This window comes from Ochotona curzoniae, unplaced genomic scaffold (assembly GCF_017591425.1).
Source record: "Ochotona curzoniae isolate NIBS_2020 unplaced genomic scaffold, NIBS_Ocur_1.0 contig_523, whole genome shotgun sequence".
NCBI classification, from domain to species: Eukaryota; Metazoa; Chordata; class Mammalia; order Lagomorpha; family Ochotonidae; genus Ochotona; species Ochotona curzoniae.
Window position 1 is genome coordinate 1672381 of NW_024466459.1, and position 26659 is coordinate 1699039.

At 46.8% G+C, this 26659-nt stretch overlaps 1 protein-coding gene across 2 annotated transcripts in view; it reads right to left on the reverse strand.

Moving 5' to 3' along the window:
- TEX2 (testis expressed 2) overlaps positions 1–26455 on the reverse strand; it is an 82237-nt gene extending 55782 nt beyond the window's left edge. The window contains exon 1 of one of the 2 annotated variants that reach the window (XM_040989511.1): positions 26320–26419. The gene's annotated coding sequence lies outside the window, so the exon portion shown is untranslated. Of the gene's footprint in view, positions 1–26319 lie in introns of both variants that reach the window. The other variant, XM_040989508.1, reaches the window with a different exon arrangement.
- Positions 26456–26659: the final 204 nt, after the last annotated feature.

The following is a 26659-nucleotide window of genomic DNA, read 5'->3' on the forward strand; positions in this document are numbered from 1 at the left end:
AAGAACTGGAGTGCAGAAGAGAATGGGAGAGAACGGAGAAAGAATGGAACAGGCCAGATGAAAGGAGAGAAAGCACAAGAGAGTCCCGACTGATGCAGTTGCTATAGAAACGAAGTGGCTAGCTTCTGTGACAAGCAGGAATGAAAAGCAGAGATGGTCAGTAGAGCAGTGCCCGCCCCCTCCACACACACATACCCCAGAGAAACCTGCATTCTAATCCCCAAACCTGTGAGTAGGTTACTTCTTATGGCAAAAGGGATTTTGTAGATGGGAGTGTCAGAAAACAGCAACAGAGTGTCCTGGGTTACTGAGCTGAGCCCAATATGATTAGAAGAGACACACAACAGTATCAGCCTCAATGGAACTGGCCTGGAAGCACTGGTCAGAGGGATGCCAGAAAAGGGCACGAGCCAAGCAAAACAGGCAAGGGAACGGGTGCTCCCCCAGCCTCCCAGCACGTGGCTTTGTGGACTCCTCCTCACATCCCACGCTGCAGCACAATGACCTGCTGCTTTACAGGGGCAACAGGAAACTAAGAAACCAGTTCAGCATTCAACTTTCCTCTTTTGAGTAATCAGGGCCCATGTCTAAAGCAAGTAGTGTTTATGTGGACTCCAGCTCTCACTGATTGAAGTGTTGGAATATTAGGACACTTTAATAATAAGGATCATTGGGCCCAGCAGGATAACCTAGTGCCTAAATCCTCACCTTGCATCTGCCAGGAACCCATATGGATGCTGGTTCATATCCCAGCTGCTCCTCTTCCCTTCTAGCTCCCTGCTGGTGGTCTGGGAAAGCAATCGAGGACGGCTCAAAGCCTTGGGATTCTGCACCCACATGGGAGACACAGAAGCAGCTCTGGGCTCCTGGCTTCGGATCAGCTCAGCTGTGGATATTACGGCTGCTTAGGTAGTGAATCATCAGATTGAGGATCTTCCTCTCTGTCTCTCCTCCCTGCATATCTATCTTTCCAATAAACAAACAAACAAACAAACCTTGGGGAAAAAAAAAAAGATCACCATGACTCACTCGCTGTAAATACTATGAGCCTGAAGCTATAGGTTACTGCTTCTTGGCCTTTTGGATAAGATCAAGTGCAGGAAGCCACCAGTTCAAAACAAAAGGCCATAAGAAAATAGAGGCAGGCATTGCAGAGTAGTGTGTAAAGCTGATGTATACAATACTGGCATCCCATGTAGGTGCCAGTTCAAGTCAGCTGCTCCAGCACCTGGGAAAGCAGCAGAAGATAGCTAAAGTGCCTCAGCCCCTGTACCTACAGCGGAGACACAGAAGAAGCTCCTGGCTTTTGGCTTAACTGCAGCTGTTGCAGCCATTTGGGGAATAACCAGCAGATGGAAGATCTTTGTCTCTCCTTCTCTCTGTAAATCTGCCTTTCCAATAAAAATTTTTAAAATAAGGGCCTGGTGTGGTAGCCTAGTGGCTAAAGTACTCACCTTGCACACACTGGGATCCCATATGGGTGCAATTCTAATCCTGCAGCCCCACTTCCCATCCAGCTCCCTGCTTGTGGCATGGGAAAGCAGCTGAGGACGGTCCAAAGCCTTCGGACCCTGAACCCATGTGGGAGACCCGGAAGATGCTCTTGGCTCCTGGCTTTGATTGGCTCAGCTCTGGCTGTTGTAGCCACTTGGGGAGTGAACCAGCAGACAGAAGATCTTCTTGTCTGTCTCTCCTTCTCTCTGTATATCTGACTTTGCAATAAAAACAAAAATAAATCTTAAAAAAATAAATTAAAAAAACATTTATTTAATTAGACAATCCTTACTGATTTTCACTTTACTTGGCAAGCAGAGAGACACAGACGGATCTTCCATTAACGAGTTTAATCCCCAAATGCCCACAGGACCTGAGGCAGCGTTTCTCACATGGGTTCGGGGACCCAAACATTAGCACCATCACCTGCTGCCTTCCAGGGTGCATGTCAGCAGGAAGCTGGAATGGGACACACAGCAGGAACTGAAACCCAGGCACGCAGATACGGAATACAGGGATCCTAGGCAGAATCTGAACCACTGCACTAAGTATCCTCTCAAATAAACAACAACAAATTTTAAGGAGCAAAGGACTTGAGTAGGCATTTCTTTAAAAAAAAAAAAAAGATATTCAAATGGTCAACAAATACCTAGGAAAATGCTTCACATCACAATTACTGGAGAAAGGTAAATTAATACCACACACCCATAGGATGGTTACAATTAAAGAAGTGTTGGCAAGGATACAGAAAGCTGAAACCTTTGTGCACCCCTGTGAGACTATGTAATGGTCCAGTTATATAAAAAACAGTACAGACCTTCTACAGAAAGTTAAAAGTGCTTGGGCCCCTGTCATTCATGTGGGAGACCTGGACAAAGCTCCTGGCTCCTGGCTCCACCCCAGTCACTGTGGCCATCTGGAAGAGTGAACCAGCGTATGAAAGGTGTGTGTGTGTGTGTGTGTGTGTGTGTGTGTGTGTGTGTGTGACCTCTGCCTTTTCAAATAAATTTTTTAAATCTTTTAAAAAAAAATACAACTTGAGAAATCCTGTTACAGGCTACCACACAAATGAACCTTCAAGATGTTTTGGTAATGATGTAAGCTTGTCACAGAAAGAAATACTGTCTGATATCACTTATCTGAAGCTACTACAGCAATCAATTTTTTATATGTTTTCATTTTTGATGATGTTTACATGGTGGAGAAGGATGCATGGCCACACAGACCACTGGTTAGGGCAGGAAGAGTTGAGAAATAAGGGAAAGCTGATGAGGCAACGATTTCCATTTTCTCTTTCCTTCCTGTATCTTGGAGGAGGGGTGGACTGCTCCCAGCAGCCTAACAGCATCAGTACCCAGGAATGGGGGCACAGCAGTCAATTTCACAGAAACAGAAAGAAGGATGGCATTTGTTATCAGAGGTTGGGAGGAAAAAGGAAAGGGGAGCTGTTTAATGGAGAGAGTTTCAATCATGTAAGATGAAAATTTTATGGAAATTTTTACGCAATGTAAATATACTAAACCTGAACTGTACCTTAAAAACAGTTGAGACAGTAAGACTTGGTTACATGATGTATTTTATCATAAAAAATAGTACACCATTCAAAAGTATGAGAGAAAAAATTTAATGCTGTGAACTACTTATCAAGCTCATTACAATGATTCCATTCAAAAGCTTTACATTGTTCTTTAGTGTTTACACATTGAGGAAATACATTGAGACTACACTCTCGAAGATAACACATATGAATACATTCATGAATCCATGCTTTAAATTTTTAAAAATTTATTTTGATTTATTTGAAAGGCATAGAGACACATCTATCTTCCACCCATTGGTCCACTCCCTGAACACCACAAAGCCAAGGCTGAGCCATGCCAAATGCAGGAGCCTGAAACTCCTATGGGTGGCAGGGGCCGAGTCACTGGAGCCAGCATCACCTGCTGCCTCCCAGAGGGCCTGTCGGCAGGAAGCTGGAGTCAGAAGGAGAGCAAGGCTCCATCCGAAGAACCCCAGTTCATCATGTGGACTTCCTCAGCAGCATCTTCATCTCTACACCAAACCCCTGCCCCAGTGCTCTCACACTGCCAAGGGAGGAAAAGGCTAACCAGATCAGGTGCTCTCTACCCTTAGCTTGTCAGCATGTTTCCAGAAAGCAGGATGCCTCCAGCTGTGCTGTTCATGCATCTTTCTGAAGCTCTTCACCACAATTCTCCAACAGTTACTCTCTATCTATATGATGTTCAGCTCTCTCACCAAGCGTTTCTCTCTACAGAATTTATGTAGAATTGTTTGATCCAATCCACAAATAAGAAACAGATCAATGCCTTCCATCTAACTTGAACTCATAAAAAAGAAAGATACTACTTGCAGACATTCAGTCTGATGGTTATGACATCCATGCCTGGTGCAGCACCAGGTTCTGGCTACTTACTCTCAGCTTCTTGCCAGGGCAAATACTTGGAGCAGCAATAATGGCTCAAGTAAATGGGTTCCTGATACTGATTCTATTTACTTGGCCCAATCCTGGCCGTCAGGGCAATTTGGGCAATGAACGAGTGCACAGGAGTGCTCAATCTATTTCTCTACATATGAAATATGGTTTCTTTTTTTAGAAAAAAGCAAAGATCTCAAACAGGAACCAACTATCCTTTCTATTCCTGAGCTATTAATGTCAGTAGAGTCATGCAGTGCACCAAAACATCAGTGAAATTTATTTCCAGTCATCCAAAAAGGTTATCATCATTAATTAGACCATGAAAATCCAATCAACAACAAGTCAGATTGTACAGTGAGAAACAGAGCTATTTCAAGACTTAATGTTAGCACTTATTACCTCAGAGATAACAATCTCTCAGAAACCAATTTTTTAAAAATTTCTTGCACTAATTTTCTTTTTTATTTTTAAAGATTTATTTATTTTTATTGGAAAGTCAGATATACATAGAGGAAGAGAGAGAGGAAGATCTTCCATCCGATGATTCCCTCCCCAAGTGACCGCAACGGCCGGTGCTGCACCCATCTGAAGCTGGGGCCAGGAACCTCCTCTAGGTCTCCCACGTGGGTGCAGGGTCCCAAAGCTTTGGGCCATCCTTTGCTGCTTTCCCAGGCCACAAGCAGAGAGCTGGATGGGAAGTGGAGCCACCAGGATTAGAACCGGTATCCATATGGGATCACGGCACGTTCAGGGCAAGGACTTTAAGCCACTAGACCATGCCACCAGGCCCAGTACTAATTTTCAAATTAAAACTGTCCTCTGCCTTCAGCTGTAATTGAAATGATTTGGTCTTGAGCTTCTACAAGAGTCAAAAAGAGAAGTCATGCCCTTCTTCATACTCCGTTGTCAACAACACATTTGCTTAGTCCTCCCATATGAGGCCAAATTGTAATTTGGTCATTATTATTATCATCATTATTTCTAGTTCCTATATTAGATTAGAGGAAGTGTTGAAAGTAGGAAGGAAAAAAATAAATTTGATTGAATTTTGACTACAAATAATTTAGATATTTTAAGAAGCATGCCTAGCTTGGAGTATAATTTATTTCTCAGGATCATCTGTAATCCTTCAAGTTCATTACTGAAATTCTTTGTTTTTATAAAATACAGTCTATTAGACATTTTTGGCCTCTAAATACGCTTGCATGTGGACATTTGATGAATAAGTGCCATCTGCTAGCCTGGGTATGTCAGTCAACAGTGTTAATTCAAAAACTTCTCCTGTTAGAAGAAAAAGGTCAAACTGAATTAAGATGTGCAAAGCATGGCTTAATTCATCTTTTCTGTACGTTATTTAACAGGAGTTATTTTTCTCAAAAGCAGAGGAAGGAGATATTAAAGTTGTATTTTTCTGGGCCTGGCACGATGGCTTGATTGGCTAATCTTCCACCTCCAAACACCAGGATTCCATATGGGTACCAGCTCATATCCTGGCTATTCCACTTTCCATCCAGCTCCTTGCTTGTGGTCTGGGAAAGCAGTGGAGGACGGCCCAAGGCCTTCAGACTCTGCACCTGTGTGACTCTGCACCTGTGTGGAGATCTGAAAGGAGCTTCTGGCTCCTGGTTCCTGATTTTGGATCAAGTCAGCTCTGGCTGTTGCCTGGGGAATAAACCAACAAGTGGAAAATTTTTCTCTCTCTTCTTCTCTCCTAAATCTTCCTCTCCAATAAAAATAAATAAATCTTAAAAAAAGAAAAAAGGTGGGAGATTCTATTTTTCTGCCTTGAAGCCATGGAGGAAACAGCAAATCAGGTCAAAACCAATCTTAGGGGCCAGTGTTGTGGTATAACAAACCTCCCACAATGTAAGCATCCCATATGGGTACAGGATATTGCTTCCAACCCAACTTCCTGCTACTGTGTCTGGGAAAGAAGTGAAAGATGGTCCAAGTGTTTGGACCCCTAAACTCACATGGGAGACCTAGGAAAACCTTTGGCTCCTGGCTTCAGTCTGGCCTAGCCCATTTGTGGAGTGAACCAGCAAATGGAAGACATCTCTATCTCTCCATTTCTTTCTGTAATTCTTTCAAATGAATAAAATAATTCTTAAAAAAAAATATTAGGAAGGTCTGATTTAGCCTAAAATTCTCAAGTATATCTTGACTATTTCTTGATTCATTTACAGTCAGTAAGACAGCTGGAAACTGCTGGAAACATTCAAATCTGTTAATACTTTACCTTATAAACAAAAACCAATATTGACACTGTAGATAATGAACTGGCTCTTAGACTCATTTAATGAGAGAGAACAAAAAAGACAATAATTTCAGCATAGCCACCGCAGAAAAATATTACATGTTCAGAATCCTCTTTCCATTCATTATTAGGTTCCCAGACACACAAATGTCCCTCCCAAGCCAGACATGTCGTCTTTCACCAACACACAACAGGGCTTACACCACTAACAAACCAGCTAGTCCATCTCCCTCTGCACCTCATGGACCTCTGGCCTTCCAGGAGGAAGGCCAAGCAAGGGTGTCACACCCCAGAGGGAAAAAGCATTTTAAAGCATCAAATCTTTAAGAACTCTTTACAGACTGCTAGAGGGTTCTAATAAGGAAATCTAACTCAATCCACAGTATTGCAAAGTCAGATATACAGAGAAGAGGAGAGACAGAGAGAAAGCTCTTCTGTCTGATGATTCACTCTCCAAGCAGCCACCTGCCACAGCTGAGCCTAGTAGCTAAAGTGCCCTCCTTGCATGCTGCTGGGATACCATATGCGTACCAGATCATGCCCCAGCAATCATATTTCCCATCCAGCTCCCTGCCTGTGACCTGGGAAAGCAGTTGAGGACAGCCCAAAGCCTTAGGACCCTGCACCCATGAAGATTAATGCGCCAGACACTTCAAAACACTCCTCATTTAAAATGTAATGTATTATTAGGCAAGAGTTAAACTTTTTTCCAAATGAGGAAACTGAGGCATAAGTTGAGTAACTTGACTAAAGCCTCATAACTAGGAAGGGCAGAAATAGAAATCAAGCAGGTTTGGCAACTTCTTTAAACAATGCCCAGATCAGGCAAGGGACGAAGCTGCCACTCCTCTAAGTTACAATCAGCTTAAGGACATTTTTCTTGAAGTTTTTTTTCTGTTACTACCCATAATTTAGCAGTTATGTTCTCAATGGCCTTACTTTTTAAAGAACTATTTTTATCAAGTCAATCCTTTCTGATATAGCTTTAAATTTTTTTGTTTTTATTAGAAAGGAAGATTTACAGAAATAAGGAGAGACAGAGAGAAAGATTTTCAATCCGCTGGTTCACTTCCCAAATGGCCATACAGCTGGAGTTCAGCCAACCAGAAGCTAGGAGCCAGGAGCTACTTCCAGGTCTCCCACTTGGGTGCAGGATCCCAAGGCTTTGGGCCGTCCTCGACTGCTTTCCCAGGCCACAGGCAGGAAATTAGATGGGAAACTGAGCAGCTGGGACGCAAACTGGCACCCATATAGGATGCCGGTGCTTAGAGGTGGAGGATTAACCAGCTGCACCTTTGCATTGGGCCCTCTACTATAGCTTCTTAAGACTTTTCCTAGTTAAATGTATAATGATATCCAAAACAGTCTTATGAGCTTAGTTATAACTGCTTAGTCAATCTGCATAGACTTTACAAAACGTGAACCCAAAGCTACGAAAGGTAAGTATGGGGGCCAGTGTTGTGGCACAGCAAGTTAAGCCCATATGGGGCCAGTGAGTACCAACTGCTCCACTTCTAATTCAGTTAGTAGCCTGGGAAAAAAACAGTGGAAGATGACCAAAGCACTTGAGCCCCTGACACCCACATAAGAGACCTGGAAAAAGTGCCTGGCTCCTGGTTTTCGCTTGGCCAAGCCCTGGCTATTGTGGCCATCTAGGGAGTAAGCCAGTGGATGGAAGATTTCTCTCTTTATCTCTCTCAAGTGTTTGCTTCCACCAAATGCCTATTGAATGTTGCCAGCCTAAATGAACCACTGAAATGAGCCACTTTGAACTTATGAACAATTTCTCAAAAACTACTTATTTTTAAGCCAAACTCATCACTTATTTTTCTAAAAAAAAAAAATAATGCTACAAGGTAAATTCCTTGCCAAAACACAAAAGGTTAACAATACATTTTTTTTTATATTCTATGTGCTAATAGGAAACATTGTATAATTCTTACTGATGACAAATGTGTACTCTGTTAGAAATGGGGAAATGTGAAAGTCACAAACTGAAAAACTGGAGACAATATGCCAACTAGTAAGTTCACAGATTGCACAATGCTTAAAAATATAAACAAATACCTGATGTGCTAGTGATAACAGAACAAAACTTTCCTCTATGGAGTGTGTGTGCATGTGTATGGCTCCGTCAACAAACACTTAGAAGCCTCTTCACCCTCCAGGGTCTGAGATAACAGCTTCTCTACTTGTCCATTGGAGGCCAAGCAGTGTCCTGCCCTTGCTCAGATATTGAGAAAGGTGAGTGAGGACCCTGAAGAGGACCAAGGTGGAGGTCGGGTACAAAGGAAAGCAGGAAGCAAGGGGCAGATTCCAAATTCCAAAATGACCTCTGGGAGGAACGTAGCTGCAGCTCTTGGGTCAAGGTCCTCCACTCCTGAGAAAGGATCTCGAAGGTCAGGCAATCTACAAGGCCTGCTGAGGGGTCAGCTGCTCCTTTTAAACAGTTGGCAATACGCAGTATCAGGAAGCTGGTTTAGCAACTGAGCTCAGAAGCCAAGAAGAGTCTTAGTTCTGCTTTGAATTATGGCCAAGGGCCAGTGTCAACTAAATCTCCCTCTTGTCCTTGCTGCAGAAACACTGACAGTTAAGAACAAAACCAGATACGGCTGGGATCATTCTCTCAGTAGGAAACTAACACCAAAGTCCCGGCTCCTCAAAACGTCCTTCAAATGCGCCTCTCAAAATCTCTGTAGATGGCTCCATGACTTCCAAAACCCTAAGGATAATGCGTCTTCCGAAAATCTGCTGGGGGAAAAGATAATAGCAGCCCTCCCTGACAGAGGGCCGTGGATGCATCATCTCTCCTTTCCACAGGACTACTCCACATAGTGCTGTGAAATTCCAGGCCAGCATGGTAGCCTAGCGGTTATAGTCCTCGCCTTGCATGCGCCAGAATCACACATGGGCACTGGTTCTAACCCCGGAAGCCCCACTTCCTATCCAGCTCCCTGCTTGTGGCCTGGGAAAACAGTTGAGGACGGCCCAAGCCTTGGGACCCTGCACCCACATGGGAGACCCGGAGGAGGCTCGAGGCTCCTGGCTCCTGGTTTTGGATCAGCGCAGTTCCATCAGTTGCAGCAGCTTGGGGAGTGGATCAACAGACTGAAGATATTCCTCTCTGTCCCTCCTCCTCTCTGCATATCTGATTTTCCAATAAAAATAAATAAAATAAAAATAACTCTTAAGAAGAAGAACCCAGTTTCTGCATCAGTGAGAGGGATTCTCCTGGAAAATGAGGAAACACTGCTGGGCAGAAGTGACTTTCCAGATCCTCATCAGCTAAATCAAGGTCCCTCTGCAGATCATTCACTACCTACGAGAGGTTAGAAGTAGAGATCAAACAGCTATTGTCACCAAGTGGCTTCAGAGCTCTACTCCAGAGCTTGTGCTCCAGGGCCCACTGCTATACCAGATCACACCTGGTCTGTAGATCTGTGGAAGCCCAGGAGGAATGTACAACATGACTAGACAGCCAGCACAAACCCAATACACAGGTTCACAGGCAATTTTCCTAAAAATACACATCCTCAAATGGGAGAACTTAAAAGATGTACTATGCATAACACACATATGCATAGTGTTCATACACAACTGGCATCAGAAGCCATTCCTCTAACAACTCAATTTCAGGCTGTAAAAACCCACAAGGCAAAGTCTGCATCAGTCTTTTCACTAAAACAGGGGAAAAACAGGTGAATAACCAAGAAAACAAATGCAGAACTGGTACTGCTTATTCAAATATACACAAAGAAACTGCCCTGAGACAAAAAATATCTTCTCCAAATAGCCTCTTCCAGGAAATACTGGGCCCCTGCTCCTGAAGCAAGTGGGGAATGCACCTGCCAGAAGCACCATAGTCAGGTTATAACTCAAAAGAAGGCACGGTTGGCAGGGTACAGTCCTAAATCTTATGGTTGAACCACCCTACCCACAAGGGCACATTCCTGGTGAATACCTAAGCTCTCCAATTAAATGATGTCTGTGGCAGCAGCAAATTCCCTTTCTAATGTGCTCCTCCAAATATATGCAGCATTTTATTTTAAAGCAAGGATTCTTAACCTCCACATGCATGCAAATTTGGGGATGTGTATGTGTGATTTTCAGAGATAGAATTCACAGTGTTAAGAGTCCCAAAGAACCCCATGTCCCAAAAGTTAAAAACTCAGACTTTTAAAGGACGGCAGAATTCCCTCCTTATGATTAGTTTAGGAAATCATAGTTTCCTGGATCTGCCTGGCAAAAAGTTTTGGGAAAAAAAAAAAGAAGAAGAAGAACAAGAAGAAGAAGGCAGAGCAGAGTATAATACTGGTGCCAACTCACAGGATCATTTTGTGGATGTAGATCCCTCACAGTCTGTAGCATCTATCACCAACCTGTGACGCCCCTGGCTTACATGGGCCCTGAGATGAAAACGGCAACTCAGTGTCTGTGGAGATGCACCTGCATGGTGAGTGCAGAGCTGAAGCCTCGAAGACGCATTCATTCACAATCTTGACCCTAGTGTGCTCTGACGTTTCCCACGGCGGGCTCTGGCATTCTCTCTCAGCACTGCATTACTCCATCTACCTCCCCAAAAGATTAGTGTGTCTTGATGCTTCAGATAACATCATACAAAGTCCACAAACCCTTTACTTCACCTCTTGGGCTCACACTTCCTGTCTTATACAAGCCACAGGACAAAGTGACCTCATTACCCTGCAAGCCATCTTTCCATCCAGTTCCCAATATTCTTTCACATAGCACCTTGCAGCTTTTCTTCCAAAACGTGGCCAAAGGTACAATGAACAAGAGGCCGGAAAATGACTGCTTCTAGCACTTCCCCTTGGACAACCATCTTCTCTCCCATTTCTTCTAAAGCAAAAGGTATAATCTATGTGGGAAATAGTCAGTTTGAGAAAAACACACCTTTACACTGTTATTTCCAGAATAACTGGATGTATAGAATACAAAATTACCAATCCACTGAAAAAACTACAAAATAATGTCTAACTCTATTATACATCTGACAATTCTATCTTAGAAGTCTAGCAAATGCACCCTTGTGAGATGCTCCAAACCCATATCCTAACTGAAATCTATTTAAAAAGAATAGTTAGCTCCTTTGGAAGTCACATGAAAGCACATACAGAGCAAATATCCTCCCCACCAAATCAAAGAATGGCTTGCCTATAAAGCTTGTGTCACCAAACACTAAAGATCCCAGCCTCCAAACACCCTAACTGTCGCCCATGGCACATGTAAACACTGATCCAGAGACCTTCAAACGCTGACAGATATGCAGAACTCACCGGCAATGAACTAGTCTCTCCTTTAAAATAAGGTCAGGTCAGCAGACAAACTACATAGAGCTGCTTTTCACTAAAGTTCTTGTTTTTCATGTTTTCTTGTAAACACACTGGACCTTTTCTGGGTTCATGGAATGGATAATCCTATTCACCTGACCCTGGCATACACTGACAATTTTGGTTTCCTATTAAATGGGTCTTTGCCATGAATGTAAATGGGCTGGATGAGGTGGAAGGGAACCCTTGTGCAAGTCAGAGATTAACAGAAAGTGAGTGGAGAGCTTAAATATTGTGCCAGGAATCACCTGCTCTTGGACAACTGACTGCCAAAGTCCTACCTCTTTCTGTATTTAAAACCCACTGTGAGAACTCTGCATTCATGTTAGCTGAATTTCACAGCAGGTTCTCTGTAATTACCAACAGTTTGCATTACTGGCTCCTGCGATGGCTCCATCATGAAGAGATCCAGTTTCTGCAGCAGATCACGTGCCCACCTTCATGTACAGGTGTGCACTGCCAGCAAGCTAAGGAGGCCTCCACACCAAAAGGTAAAGAGATCTTCCTTTAAAACCCTTTAAGGACCACCTACCTCTACCTTCCTCACCCCAGAGTAGGGGAGAAAAATCAGAGATGGAGAAAAGTTCCAAAGGCCAAGGGCAGATGATCATCCTTGTGGTTTAGATTTCAAGCCAACAGGTTCTGCTGCAACAATGCCTATGTGCCATTCACATTGTCTTATATATCAGACTACTCTTGGCAAATGGTCTGAAAATAACTACACCGTCTTCATTGCCTCAGGCAAAAACTGTAAATGGAATATACAATAGAAGCATACTTTCAGCCCAGAGCTCACCACTGTAGGACACTCATAGAGTCGAGGAGGAAAGTGTCCACACCTTCCCAGGGCCCAGGAGTGCTCCAGACTGACTGGAGCGAAGAGCAGATGGCTGGAGGGCCTGTGACCCCAGCAACCCATATGCACACGAGTTAACATTCCCCAGTTGCTCAACCTTCCAATTCAGTTCCCTGCCAATATACCTGGAAAAGCAATGGGAAATGGCCCAAGTAGTTAGGCTTCTCCCATCCATGTGGGAAGATCCCCCCAGCCCCACCCTGACCCAAAACATACACCCGAGTTCACACCCCCTCTTCAAGGACACACAGGCTCCTCCACTTCCCAAGGAGAGAAACGCCAGACATCAAGAACTCATTACATCCTTGAGAGCAAAGGGGTAGAACCTTGTCCCCTGGCCCTTTAGGGAGGACAGAGGAGACAGCCCGACCCCTGTCCCAGTCCAGGAAAATGATGTCACTTTCTAGCACCTCAGGCTTTGCTGGTGTTTTCAGTCCTGAAATCAAGGCCATAATGGGAAGACAGTGGGCTACTTTCTAGATACTCAGATTAACCAACCAAACAAAAAAACAAAGGAACAAAAATTATAACTCTAAAACATATTCAAGCACTTATTCAAGTTACACACAGCAGAAAAATTGGCACCCTGGCTTAGAATTTTTTAATTTTAGAAGAAAATAACATTATTTTTATAATGTTAGTTCTATTTAATATCATGTTTAATGTTGTTCAAGAAATTAAAACACTCTTGAAGGGCCCACTGCTGTGGCATAGCAAGTTAAGCCAAAGCCTGCAGAGTTTGCACCCATGCCAGCTCTAGTCCCAGCTGTTTCACTTCCACTTCAGCTCCCTAATTCCAAGACTGGGAAAGAAGCAAAGGATACCCTAAGTGCTTGGACCCCTGCACCATACGGGAGACCAGGAAGAAGCTCCAGCTCCTGGCTTCTCTTCTGTCTTACCCCTTCTCTGTATAAATAAATCTTATAAGACAACTCTTAAAAATATATCTATATTCTTCAAAGTCCTTCCCTAAGAGGAACAGCAAGGTGGTGAAGTCCCCACTCCATATCTCACAGAAAGCAGACTTGCTCGTTGAGTCTGGAGGTCTGACAGTCCCCAAGGACAGCATGGGTCTTCTGAACAGTGGAAGCTAAAGAACATTCAAGATTCACTAGATAGCGACCTTGATTAACTCAAATGAGGGACAACCTACTTTGTAAGCCCTTTATCAAGCTTCAAGGACATCTATGTTGACATCACCCTAGTGATTTTGAAGCCAGTTTGGGGGTGTCTCCACTTGCCCGCCAGGGTTCCTGCCTCCCTCAGCAATAGCATCGCCCGGGAAAAGATGCCTACCCTCCACTGGAGTAAGAAACATCTGCAGGCCTGTTTCCAGGTGCCTGGTCTGACCTATTGTTTACCATGGTAAGAACCGGAAACCAAACTCCCATTTCCACTTCAAACACCAACTCAGAACTTGTACAAACAAGTCCTCATTTCTCTCAGCCCTAATCACTCCACAGCATAGCCTGCTGTGGCCACGAGGGAAGTGCCTGGCACCCACCCGTGCGCTGTAGGAGGGAGCCCAGGAGGAGCACAGCATTCCTTGGGGAGGAAACTGGAACCAACGGGTAGACTGACAGAGCCCACAAAACAGCCAAACTCCTTATCAGGCCATAGCAGCCTCCATTTCAGAAATAGTTAAGCCTGCCAATTTCTAGAAGGCTTCCTCAAAGCTGTGTGTCAAAGCCTGCTAATACTAAATATGTTTTCCATCTTATTTTTGAGATGAACACTTGGACATTACATAGCCATGTGTTTATTCAGCAGGGCTCTGATCTAGCTTACACCTGCTACCTGAACAACTTGAGCACCAAACTCAGAACCGAAGCAAACAGCGCCACAAACCAGAGCTCCTGAAATAAAATTCACTACAGGCTCTTAAACCCCTCTGCACCACAGCCAGGCCTAAAATAATCCAAGGCTGACCAGAGGAGTTTGGTCTCCAGCTCTGACAGTCAGTAACAGGCATCTCTGCTGGGAATTTTAGCCTGGGGTAAAAAAAAAAAAGAGCATTGCTTTGCTGCTTCACTAAGGGACCCTGCTGGGACGGCATACCACCCACCCCTCCCCAAAGACTAGAACCCATCCTGGGAAATTACAAGGGCTGCTCCTTTCCCATGGGTTCACTGCCTTGCCGCCTGATTTTCTACCCCATCCTGCCTTGAACCCAGCCACACAAGTAACTCAATTTTCCCCCAAGGAAAGCTCCCACTGGCTGTACAGAGCAGGGCACTAGAGACCTGCCCTTAATAGTTGCTGGGGCAAAAGGTGGGGAGGGGCATCCCAGCAATTCAGTCACATTGCTGGCTTAGTGCTCAAGGGGTTCTAACAGCAGCTTCTTTCTGGTTCTTTCTGGTGCAGCTGGAGCGGGGAGCAACCCTATGGTTTTACCCAAGGAAACAGTAGTACTGGGGAGGAAGCTGCGGAGCCTGTCTGTGTGAACATGAGTTCTGAGCTGACTTCTGGGCCACAGTCATGGCTCCCAGGCCCCATAGATGACTTTTCCCTACTATCATTAAACCAGCAGCAAGGCAAGGTTACAAGTTACCGCATGGACCACCCATAAAAGAACTGGCCTCGGAGAAACCTCTGTATAGTCTACCTCACTAGCCAGAGCATCTGGTTTCATATCAGTCCATGGAAAAGCACACTGCAACTAGCCTGGCAAACAGAGTCCTACAAGGACATCACCTGCTCCTCCCAACCCTTCCTGTCATAATTGAAATGTTTTCCATCAAGTTTCCATGATCAGTACACACAGAGCGAGTCCCTCTGAGGGTTTTATTTGGGGCCAACTGTCCCCATGCTACAGTGTTCTCACTCCAGCCCTAACTACCGCCAGATCACACTTCCCTGGCTGGGCTGAACTGCTCACTCAGAGGCCTATGTTTGCAGATACCCACTCCCCACCCTCAGTGGGGTTCTCCACCAACTTAACGCTAGTTTTCACCCAAGAGTGCCAGGTTCCACTCAAGTGCCAACAGCTGCTACATCGCACAGGCCTCCTTACAACCTGGTTCTGCAATTTTTCTGTATGCTTTGCTTGTCTGAGCCCTCAATCTAAGCATATATTAAAAGGGTTTTGGGGGATGGTATTAAAAGACAATTTGACTGACACAGCAGCACAGCCAGTTAAGTCACTGCTTGCAATGCCGGCACCCCATATCAGAGTGCCAGTGCAAGTCCTTGTTGCTCTACCTCTGATCCAGTCCCCTGGGAATGAGCCTGGGAAAGCTGCAGAAGAGACCCAGAAGGAATTCCTGGTTCCTGGCTTTGGCTTGGCTCAGATGTGGTTTCTGCAGCCATCTGGAGGGAAAGCAGGAGTTGAATCTCTGTCACTCTGCCTTTCCAAAAAATGTATTTCTAACAAAAATGTGCAGTTTCTGTGAGCCTTTTGGAGTCCCATGGTATCTTCTTAACCAGACCTGCAAGTCTCCCAGCAAACTATGGCTGTGGCCTTCACGCAGCACCTGCTCTCTGGTTTCCGGAGGTCCTGACCTGGAGAAGCCGCCCCCCTCCTTTCAGAAGGACATTAGCAAGAAAGCCAGCGAACAACATCCCAAACTAACGTTCTCTTTCAGAGTCACAATTACAAAGGCTGTAGAAGAAACTTAACCATCATATGGCCTCATGTCCTTCCGTTCCTATTCGGAAGTGGTGCCAAGTCTAACTCAAATACAGCTGCCTCCCTGTTCTCCAACAGAAATCTCCCTGCTCACCAGATCAACCCATCCAGCTCCTACCACAGCACAATTAAATTTCCTCCCACCACTGTCTAAAGCCCTCTTTAGTTCCCAACTGGCATTACTTTTGAGCAGTGCCAAGGGGCTTCTAACAAAACTCTTGCTAAACTGCCCACTACCATTAGACACAGTGCTTGGGTGTGTTGACAAGCAAGAGGCAAGACAGAGGTGCAGGCAGGAGCAGGGCAGCTGCCCCTTTGGGAAGTGAGGAAGACTATGACACCAACTTGAGGTCTCGCATTAGAGCCCAGTGCTGCTCACGAGCTGTAGGTTTCCTGAGCCTGGGTACACAGTGTCCACCCAGACAGATGAGAGGGCCACCTCAAGTCCAATCCTCATGCCGTGGCAGATTTTCAAGTCAGGACAAGGGTATTCAGGGCACTTCCTCAGAATCTCTCTTCAAAAGCTGGCTCTGCACCCCTCACATGGCCTCAGCGATGGGTCCCCGTGGATGCCTTTGTTCGTTCTCCCCATCTCCCTCCCAGGGTTATTTTCCTTGAAAAAATACTTAACTGTTATTATAAACCTAAGTTTTAAAGAGCATCTCTCAGGTCAAGTTTCCCTTTGTTCCCTCATATGCTTGCACTCACTGATCCAGTCACCCAGTAAGTACTCACGGGCACGTGCCATGGGCAGATATCATATGAGGTCTTAGGTACACAACGGGAAGCAAAATAACAAGGCCCATGTCCCTCCAGAGGAAGGGGAAAAGCAGAGGTCTACCAAGGAACAAGGAATGACAAACTGTGGTAAGTGAAAAGACAAAAGAGGGTGAGTGAGGTGAGGCTGTTTATTGAAAGGTGCAGCGCTCTGCAGCTGGGAGACAACAGCTGATGGCTCCAGTCCTGGGTCCCTGCCACCCACCTGGAAGACCAGAGACTGAGCTCCGGACTCCCGGATTCAGCCTGTTTTGGGCATTTGGGGAGTGAAGCACTGGACAGAAGCACTGGCTCTCTCTTTTCCTGTCTTTCAAACAAAATGTAAATAAATAAATGTTTTAAAAAGAAAGCTTTCAAAGGGTTTGAGTACACAGGGCATGATGCTGGGAATTTCTAGAGACCATTCTGACCAGGGCAAACAGAACAGGTTACAACGGAGACATGGACACAGGTAGGTCAGCCTGTGGCTGCTGCACTCTTCTAGGCCCAAGGCCAAGGCCAGGACTGAAGTAGGGGTGGTAAAGCCAGGGAGACCACTCAGAAGATGTTTGCAAGATAAAAACCAACAGCACTTGACAAGAACTGCTTAAGGGCAAGGGCTCAGGCCAAGGGGCAAGCAGTGCGAAGAGCAGAAACATCCACGGAGGCCAAGGGAGAAATACTGGAGGTTCAAGGCAATGCTGCTATCATTGGGAAGTTTTAGAATTTCTAGGTATATTTAAGGCTTTTTTCCTCTGTCCTCCTAATCCATTCCTAAGACAGTCACCTATGTTTAAACATGTTCTGGAAAAAGAGAGGTGACTCACACAGCACCTGCTTCCTCAGACTTGGGGTGTTCCCAGGCCAGCCCCTACCTCCCCGCAGGGTGTGTCAGGAGTGTCATCCTACTTCTGAGACTTCTACACAAGCAATTTAACAGGCTCTCAGAGACAGCTCATGGTGCAACAAGCAGCAGAAGCACTCTCCACTGAGAGGGTCACTCCTCATCTTACGAGTTCTTGGTCCCTCAGCCCCAAATCTAGCTTCTCCCAGTCTCTTCACAGAGGTTTTTCAAAGAGGACAGTGAGCCCCACAAGGCCAAGGGTTCTTTGTCCAACTGTGCAAACTCCTTTTCATTGAAGCAGAAGGAGTTAGGGAACCACATGTGTCTTGTGCTATTTTCATTCTGTGCCCAAGTCAACCTGTTGAGTTCTGTGATTGGTGGTTTAGTAAATCCTAGAGCTAGACTGTCAATATGGCCATGTGGAACTACCGAAACCAAAGTCAACTAAATTAAGATAAAGCATTGGTTTCAGTCTCTCAACTGCACTAGACTTGCCATCTTTGAAATGGTCAGCAGCCATGTGCCTAGTGGCTGCCACACTGGAAAGAACACATCTAGCTTACTTCCAACACCACAAAAAGGCCTGCAGACATCAGTCCAGAGGGGCACAGGGTTCTCTGCATTCTGGTTTGATTTTCCCACTTTAAAGTATGAAATAAAATAAAAACAATGGGCTGACTCTGAAAGAGAATCCTGAAGTACCAGCATCCACGTGGGTGTCATTCAAATCCTGCTCGTCTCACTTGAGGTACAGCTCCCTACCAATGAGCCTGGAAAGCAGCAGAGGATGCCCCAAGTGCTTGTGTCCCCCGCACCCATGCAGGAAACCTGCAAGAAGCTCCTGGCTCCTGCCTTCAGAGCAGCCTAGCTCCAGCTGCTACAGGAGACGGAGGATCTCTGTGTCTCTTTCAAATAAATAAATATATAAAAACTCTTTCAAATAAATAAATAATTTTTAAAAAGCAAATAAGAAACAAAGTTTAACAGACTTTCAATGAGGTTTTTAAATGTCAATGACCTGTTTTTAATTTGAAAGGCACAGAGAAGCAGAGACAGACTGAAAGAGATCTCCTATCACCTGGTTCACCTCCCAAACGCCTACCAACAGCCAAAGCTGGGCTTCTGCATGAGAGGCGGGGGTGGGGGTATGGGAGGGTAGGGGTGGGGGGGTGGGAGTTCTAGTACTTGGGCCATCATGTACTGCTGCCTGGGGTGCACATCAGCAGGAAGCTGAAAGTGAAAGCAGACATGGAACCCCAAACCCAGGCACTCCCAAACAGGATGTGGAAATCCCAAGCGGTGGCTTGACTGCCGAGTCAAAATAAATAAATAAATAAATAAATAAATAAACCAGTTTTCAACATACTAACCTGTATCTTCTCCGATTTTAAAATGGATGCTGTATTAAACTTTAATACATACCACAACAATCTTCTTGATCACAGCTGCATGCAAAATTCACTTGCTAATAATGTTTGAAAATAATCCATGATTCATTGTGGGCAAGAAAACAGCCACAGTTTTATGAGCCACTGTGGACAAAGATGGTCTTACTTGGGAAAAAATATATCTTACACACTACCCAATAACATTACCCAATACAGTTTATATTTAGCAATTACATAGACCAACTGGTCATCTTGAAAGTACTCTCATTTTTTATACTTACTTTCTAGAAGCAAGTCTGTAAGCAGCTTCCAGGAAATGTTTTCAGATTCTGAACTTTAGCTACCCAACATCAATTATATTTTTTTTTTCTCTATTTGTCTCTCTTTCTCTCTAAGATCTATGTATTTTTATTACAAAGGCAGATTTACAGAGAGGAGAGACAGAAAAATCCTCTATCTGCTGATTCACTCCCTAAGTGGCCCCAATGGCAAGAGCTGAGCTGATCCGAACCCAAAAGTCAGGAGCTTCCTCTGGGTCTCCCAAGCAGCCATGGGGTCCCAAGACCTTGGGCCGCCCTTGGCTGCTTTCCAAGGCCACAAGCAGAGAACTGGACAGGAAGTGGGGCATCCGGGACTCAAACCAGTGCCCACATGGGATCCCAACACATGCAAGGCGAGGACTTCGCCACTAGGCTATGACGGTGGCCCCCTTAACATCAACTCTATAATTATCTACCATATAGGTTTTCCCTAGGATCACACCTACCACATGAATTTATATAACAATTTAGTGTGGCTGACAGAAAAGTACCTGACAATGTTTCAATAAGAAGCTATCTTGGAAAAAGCTTAGCTAAATGTCAATAATTGAAACTGAGTGATATATACATATATAGCCATTTTCCAAAATATTTTTAAATTATCACAGTTATATATAAATGTAATCTAACAAATGCTTTGCAAGATAATTATAAGCTTTAATAGTGTCATAGTATTTTATTGAACGTTTCAAGCAAAAGAACCAAAGCTGGGAATGGGGCGTGATTCAACTGGCTAATCCTCCCACCTTCAAGCACCAGCATCCCATATGGGCACTGCTTCTTACCCCAGCTGCCCCACTTCCCATGCAGCTCCCTGCCTGTGGCCTGGCAAAGAAGCCAAGGGCGGCCCAAAGCCTTGGAACCCTACACCCACATGGCAGAACCAGAAGATGCTCCTGGCTTCTGACTTCAAATTAGCTCAGCTCTGGCCACTGAGGACATTGGGGAGTGAACCATCGCATCAAGGAACTTTCTTTCTCTCTGCTTCTCTCTGAAAACCTACCTTTCTAATAAAAATAAATCATCTTAAAGGAAAAATAAAAAGAACCAAACCAATGACTTCTTCTATTGCTGCATGATCCTGAGGTGCGGCTGCTCCTCCACTGAGGAAGCAACAAACACTGCCTCAGTCTCACGAGAGATAGGGCACTCAGCAACCTGAGTCGGCCCACTCGATCACCCGTAATACGGCACTGACCTCTGCCTGCCTCATCAGGAAAAAACGCAATCTACTTTCCACCTCCAAACACAAATGCCAACAACAAAAGGTCGGAGCAGAGGATTCCTGCTTCCAGCCCACCTTGCTTCTTCTGGAGCACTGCCCCCAAAGCAGAGGCTCTGACAGGGGTAGCTATCTCCATAGGCATCTCATGGCAGGTAGAGATGCCAGCTGAACCGCCAACGCAGTCCACCACCAGTGCCTCCTGCAGCTACATGTATGAGCCAGATTCATTCCACCCTCAGCCCCACAGTTACTCTAACCAGGAACAATGGGAAATGGTGAGAAAGGACAGATCGACTTTACCACATCTATACACCCCTAGCCACAGTCCTTTCTGGAGCTGCTACCCGCTGCTTGGGGGGCTTATCTCACGTTCAGAGCCACTCAATGGCAGGAAACAGGCACACACAGTAAAGCCAAGGCTCCCAAGTCCACTCCTCCACTCTGCACTGTGCCCCTGGGTCACACCCTCCTTTCCCAGTTTCCCTCTGCCCTCCTCCCAGCAGCGACACCATCATGGTGCTCCTCCCTAAACATTCCTGCCACTCTAAACAGCTGCAGTCCCCTTCCTCTTCCTGTTTCTGGGTGCCTGCTCTTTTCCTTCCAAGGAGAAGAATGTGACACCTTCTACAATGTAACAGACACAGTGCAAGTGTCTGTAGACTTCTGTACTGGTTAGACTGGATGAGGGACCACGTGCAAGCAAGGGTCACATGGGCTTTGCACATCAGAGTCTATGCCAAATGCAATGGCTCCAGTAGATGCTAAGACACTCACTGAATGGCTGATAACCATTTCTTAGTTGGTCCTTTCTTTAGATTATAAGATTCCCTACATTAAGACCAAAGTGGTAAATATAACCATCTTCAGGAATACTGATTAAAAAACATTAGGTGTATCATTAGGTGTAAGGAAGGACTGAAAACCAGATAAGAGAATAAGCCAGCTTGTGCCAGCTATCAACAGCAAAAGAATTATGAAACTTACGCAATGTATATCATGATTTTGAAAGCATATTTGCAGAAGCAATCCAAAGGATAAGTTTTGACCTCAAATCCTCATTCAGCTGTAACTGAAGACGGCTCTTACAAGGTTTGTCCACCACCAGGGGCAGAAAAAAGCCTCAGCCAACAATTGACAAGAGGCCTTTACTGGGGAGAAGTCCATTCTCAGGCCTTTTCCCCACACAACTGAGACGCACAGAGAAAGCAGGAAGCTGCGGGGACGAAAAGGCCCACAAAGAAGCATGCTTTTATACCCCTCCTTACGCGGAAACTGGGGCGGGTGCCACTTTGGTCCTTATTAGGAGAGGAAATGCCGGCCCCAGCACATTCGCATCGTTGGTCGGCCAGAGCGCCATTCCCCTGGTGATGTGGTGGATCCACACCTCTTCCTGGTCCGGCCAGACGTACGAGTGACCGTCCTGTCCGACATAAACTCTGTCCACCTGTAGCCGCGGTAACCATCAGCTCTCTAGCGTCACGCCACTTTAAAATGTTAGAATAAGCCACCAAGACACTCAACATGTTAGTTCTAATTACCTGCTTAGGGAAAAGCCCTCAGAACCAGTATTTCAGGCAAAGCCAATGCACAACACACAAAGATTGTTTCAAAACCCACCCCAGCTTCCCATCCCACCAACTTCCACAAGGAATGGTCAGACGCTTCTCTCACCCGTCCCATCTGTGCTCAGTGGCTTAGGCCTGGCTTTAGGTCACCAAAGGAAAACCTGGCCTTTCAAGGTCTTAATCTTCTGAAACTGCCCAGGAGCTTTTCTTTCGGGCTAACAAAGTTCTCTTAATTCACACTAGAGTTCCTGTATGAGAACAAGGAACGTAAACAGGTGTTAGGACATACAAACAAAGAATTTATAACCCCAAAGCAAGGGGTGTGGGTGAGGGTGAGGGAACCTTAACTTTTTAAGCTGGAAAAGCTCCCAGGACATATGGCTTGAGAAGATTCCAGAAGGAGGCAGAATCCTCCTGAGGCAACCACGGAAATCACACATGCAGCAAAACAAGCCTGAGGTCTAGTCCCCGCTATGAGCCTTGACTGTAACTGTGTGATCATGGACAGGTTACTTAACCTCTCTGAACCTCAGCATCCTCATATACACAGGATGTTGTAAGGTTTAAAGGTAGGAACTATGCCTGGCCGTCAGAAACTCTCCCACGGCCACTACTCGCTTTGCTAGCACCTGCCCATCATCTGCTGCTTCACAAAGCACCACCAAATGAGTCTTGGAGGGATCTGAATGATTTCCTTTCAACCATTTCATTTCTCAGATCTTTAGATTCATAAATTCATACATCTAAGGGCAGAGGCACTAAGAAATCAAGTCCTCATTTCACAAGAGATTCAGAGTGGTATGCACCTAGGAACCAGGTTAAAGTGCCAGGACAGCAGCCAGGCCTTCTGATGCCAACTGCAGTGCCCCCGACTCATGCCAGTTAAGGACTTCTCAACTTCCAAGAGCTCCTAGTATCCCTCTCATTAACAGTGTCTCGGGCCCAGTTCAGGCAATGACATGAAGCAAAAGAAGGAGTTTGGAAGGGAACAACACAGAATCCTATTACAACTTTGTCACCGCTTAAAAATTCATAGGTAAGAAAGTACACATCGACATAGGCTTCCAATCTTCCTACAAGGATACTTATTTCTAACTTGGGGCTTGAGGTTGACAAAGGCCTTAATGAAAGGCAGGATAAAGGTTGCTAGCTGTCTGTCCATGGCTCATTAGCTCCTGAAGTGAATGCTTCTCTAGGGGACAAGAGTCAGCCAAAGGCCAGAGCTCCAAGCAAACCGGAAAATATTTCCTGCAGCTCACAGACCAGGACACCGCCTGGGATCCCGGCAGTGAATCTCACAAGCTCCTCCACATCTTCAATACAGCCAGCTGTGAGCTGAGCACTCAGTCTTACAGCAGCTCAACTGTCATCGGGCACTCCCTACAGACCAGCAACGTACACAAGTGACCTCACCCATTCCTCACAATAATGTATAAATCACCTTCTACTCTAGGCCATCTAACCTGAGACCACTCACCGTAGGACACACTGTTTATACAGCTAAAAAGAAAATTTCCAAATGTAAGACTGCATAGATTGTAAGATGCCTTTTCAAAAGAAAAGTTTAGAGTATTCCAAATTGTACTGTCTGTGTATTATTGAAATATGAACACTGTCTTATTTACAAACAAATGAAGGCAGACAGAAAATAACTTACCTGAGGCCAAGGATAGACTCGGGGAGCCTGCTTACCTTCTCATGGCAGATTCACCAATACCTTGGAGATGAGCTGAACTGCACTGGGCAACAAGGCAGGACCCCAGCTGCTGGCTCTGGCTCTCCCAGCACCAGAGCTCATGAACCTCACCTTTCCTGCGTCCACGCAATGAAGGAACTATGCTGGACCACAATAAACTGCAATAAACTCCTCCCCGGGAAATGCTATTCAACCCCAAGGAAAAATCATGGTTTGGAATCAAAACGCTTCCACTGACAGTCCTGTTCCACCTCTAACCTGGGTGTCACTCTACAGAATGGTCTGGAGCCTCTCCTCATCTCCAGAGCAGGTGTCTTGCCACCTCTGGAGAGGGGAACAGATGAGTAAACACAGGGCTGGGCGTGACATCTGGCAGAGCTGGGCCTCCAAAGCTCTCTCTCTGAACATTAGTCTTCTGCTTTGAGACAGGATGGAAAACAAATGAAAATACCCTGCCACCTCAATAATGTCCAAGGGGATCCTCTGACAATACGAAGTATCACCCAGAAGAACGGAGACCCCCTGGGAAGTGCAGGCAAAGCCAATGAGCTGGAAGCACCTACAGGCCAGGGCCAGTGTCTGCCCAGCAGGACTCCCTAACTCCTGACCGGGACACAGACAGAGAAAGAACTTTGCCCTTACCAGCGAGACACCAGTCAGACAGACACACAGAGGAGAGAAGTTTGATCCTAAACAGGGCCTTGAAGATTTGGTCTGATATGTAAAGTAGTCTACATAAAGAATCCCCCACTGCTCTTTTTCATTCTGGCATATTTGATGCATTTCTACCCTTTCCTTGAGAGCTTCAGAAAACCTCAGCAACTGGGAGAGCCTGACTTGAGAGGAAGGCAACTCCATGTGCAGAACAAACTCCTCACCCCCTTCTTCCCTTGATTCTCCACGCAGAAGCTAAGGAATGGACTGAACAGGTATTTCTCTTTGACTCCAGCCAATCCCTTTGTGCAAAGCTCCTTCTATATGCGAAGGCGTAATCTCCCTGCGGCTTCCTCACAAGCATTGTGATGGTTCCCTCAGGGACAGCGGCAGAGCAGGGTGCCCGCATCTGCCTGTCCTCGCATTCTCACCCCACAGCATTCCACCCGCTCTTCACACTCCCCAACACTCAGCCCCAACCTAACCCTTCCCTCCGCCCCCTGCCCCAGCCCGCAGTGAACCCAGTTACCCACACCCATGGGCAGTTCTACTCCCGTGGGTTCACCTCTCCGGAGACGAACCCCTTTCCGGAGATAACCTACTCCGGGGTTCAAGACTCACTTGCCCCCACCCCTCCATTTGTCCTTGTGTTCCCCATACAAAAGTTGCTCACTGCTTCCCTCCCAACTTACGCCCAACTCCGCTAAATCCCTTGATGAGAATCAAAACGTACAAAGAAAGAAAAGCCTTCCTTCTCCCCAGTCCTGGACACAGCCACATCCTGGGGCTGCGGCTTCACACAGCAGCATGGCTCAATCCCTGCCCTCCAAGAGCCCAGGCTTCTCCTTCAACTCTTAAAAACAAAACTAAAGGGAAAAAAAAGTGCAGTCGCCCCTATGCAGTGTCTACAAACTGTAGTGACAAGTAAGCACCCTCCCCACCACCCCCACCCCCGGCTCCGGAAGCAGCGCCAAGGGTGGAAGCCGACTTTGCCCTTGCATTGGATGCCTTGTAACCATAACAACCCGTGGTGTCAGTAACCATCAACCCTCTGCGGGGCAAAGTTTTCCAAAAACCACACGTTCCGGAGGGAAACTCCCCCCTGGCCCTGGCCCTGGCCCTGCCTCGTGTGTGCCGGTCGGTCGGCTGTGCACTCCGGGCAGCCGGGGCTGCAGGACAGTGGGCGGCTCCATCCTCCCTGGCTTGGGGCTCCCAGGTCGGCAGCCACGGCCTCCAGCCCTCTCAGCCCGCACTCCCCGCAGGGCACCTGGCGCTAGGCCTCGGCCCAATGTCACTTGTTAACCTTCCGAGATCCCCGTGCGCCTCAGCAGCGCGCCGCTCGTGCCTGGTCCAGGAGTTGGGGTGTTGGGGGAGTAGGGGGCGGGAACGACCTCAGCACCCATCACCTGCGACAGGTTCAAGCCTGCAACTAACTGCGGATTCTCCGCTTTGGCAAGGCCAGTTGCGGGAAGCCGGAGGGGGCGGCGGCGGCAGCAGCAGCAGCAGCCCCGCGCCCCCTTCACCTTTCCGGAGTCTGTGTGCACAGGATGCCTCCGGGCCCCGAGCCCGGCGCCCCGGGACGGCAAGCAAAGAAAAAAATATAGATAAAATAAGGAAAAAAAAAAAAGAGGGGGACGCACCTTCCCCCGGGGTCCAGCCCAGCCCGCCCGTCACGGCCCTGAGGCCGCCCCGTCCACGCCGAGGGCCCTGACAGCGCAGTCAGGAACCGGCTGCCCCGAACCCCGCCGCACCAACGGCCGCGGTGACCAGACCCGGCCGGTCCCCTCCCCGGACGGCCCCTGCGTGTGCAGTCGGGCCTTCTCGGCTCTTCCCTCGACCGCCCCACCTCACCCCGGATCGGCTGGCCGTGCCTCATGGTCCTGCGCCGGCGCCCGTGCTCCACGGCCGCCGCGGCTCCGGCTCCGACTGGGGCTCGGGCTCGGGCCACCGTCCCCGCCGCCCGCCGGCCCGCCCGCCCCCGGGCCCGGCCGCCCCGCCCCGTCGGCGGAGCCGCCCCGCGCCGGTCGCCGCCGCCGCCAACCACGGGCCGGCGGGGCGGGGCGAGGCGCGCGCCAGGCGCGACCAATCCAGCCCCTACCCGGCGCCGAGCTGCGCCGCGGACATGGGCGGCCGATTCATCGGGGCTGTTAAAGGAGCCTCTGACCACGGGGCTGCGCAGAGCTGGGAAGGG